At 32.6% G+C, this 1,230-nt stretch overlaps 1 protein-coding gene across 1 annotated transcript in view; it reads right to left on the bottom strand.

Annotated features, from left to right (window-relative positions):
• Positions 1-804, bottom strand: part of LOC107478927 (protein PELOTA 1) — a gene marked incomplete in the record, with an annotated part of 6,418 nt that extends 5,614 nt beyond the window's left edge. The window contains 1 exon segment of the mRNA XM_016099080.3: positions 699-804.
• Positions 805-1,230: the final 426 nt, after the last annotated feature.

Genomic DNA, 1,230 nt, shown 5'->3' with positions numbered 1-1,230 from the left:
AATAAAATAATAAATAAATTATAAATAAACATCCTAGAATATAGAAGCAGCTTGTGAGTGACTATCGAAAGAAATGCCAATTCAAGTAGTACAAAGTGTGAAGATATCAGATAATATCATGATATATTGAAAGAAACCCAATAAACAACACTATAATCGCTGTTCCAAGAAGTCCTGAGAGAATGCAAAGCTAAATTAAAACAGTAAATACAGAAAGTAACATTTCAAAGAGAGATAACAAGTATATCAATACTCAATACTCCTAATTGTTATTATCCTATTCCGCAACATATGCAAGCTATAATGTACAAATACTTCGTTTCTACTCAAATATCTGTACCATAGGCGTATCTGCATCATATACTATTAAATTAAACTTCCTAATTGTGACTATAGTTTTGATAAAATGGCCGTATTTACATATTCCTATTTGTGCAAAACGGAAGGCTAGACTAGCTAGCTTTAATTCTCTTACAAGAAACTAGTATAACTTGGAAAACAACAATGATAAAGCCATGAAGAGATTCAATTAGTTCCTACTATACAAAACAATTAGATCAAAACTAAGGGTGAATTTTCAGTATTAAGAAATCAACTGTGTCTCTTGAATCTCCAATTCAATTATGCCAGTAATCCAAAAGAGTTGACTTATTATACAATGAACGAGTGCAGAAATAAAAGGAAAGATGAAGAGGTACCAGAGGGCAGAAAAAGAGTTAGTTTTCTTGTTCCTATGTGTGTGAGAACGCGCTGACGCTGCGGAAATCCTTTTGCTGGTTCAGATTGCCATTTTCCTTCTCAGTTCTGATAAAGAACATTGACAATTGAGAAAGATGATCAACACAGCAGAACCACAAAACACACAACAGCACCCACAGCAGCAGCAGCAGCACAGCCAGAAAATTAATAGCAGCACAAAATTAATACTACCAACAGCATTCACCATTCAGCAACAACAGCATTTGATTTGATTTCCATTTTTAGCGTCCAGCAACAAACATTACAAAACAGCAACAAGTAATCCCTAATCACACTAAACCTGAAATCAATAAAGCTAAACAAATTTTTCAATAATGATTTGATTTCATTTTTAGCAGCAGCAAGAAAATTTCAACAAAAATTTTCAGGAATTAAAAAAGAGCAGCAACACAAAATCAATTATTTGATTTTCCATTAATCGATTCACAATTTCACATTCAAAAATCAGCAAACAGAGCATAAAAGGAAGAG

The sequence above is a fragment of the Arachis duranensis genome, chromosome 3, assembly GCF_000817695.3.
Source record: "Arachis duranensis cultivar V14167 chromosome 3, aradu.V14167.gnm2.J7QH, whole genome shotgun sequence".
NCBI lineage: Eukaryota > Viridiplantae > Streptophyta > Magnoliopsida > Fabales > Fabaceae > Arachis > Arachis duranensis.
This window is presented reverse-complemented; position numbering and strand designations above follow the sequence as displayed.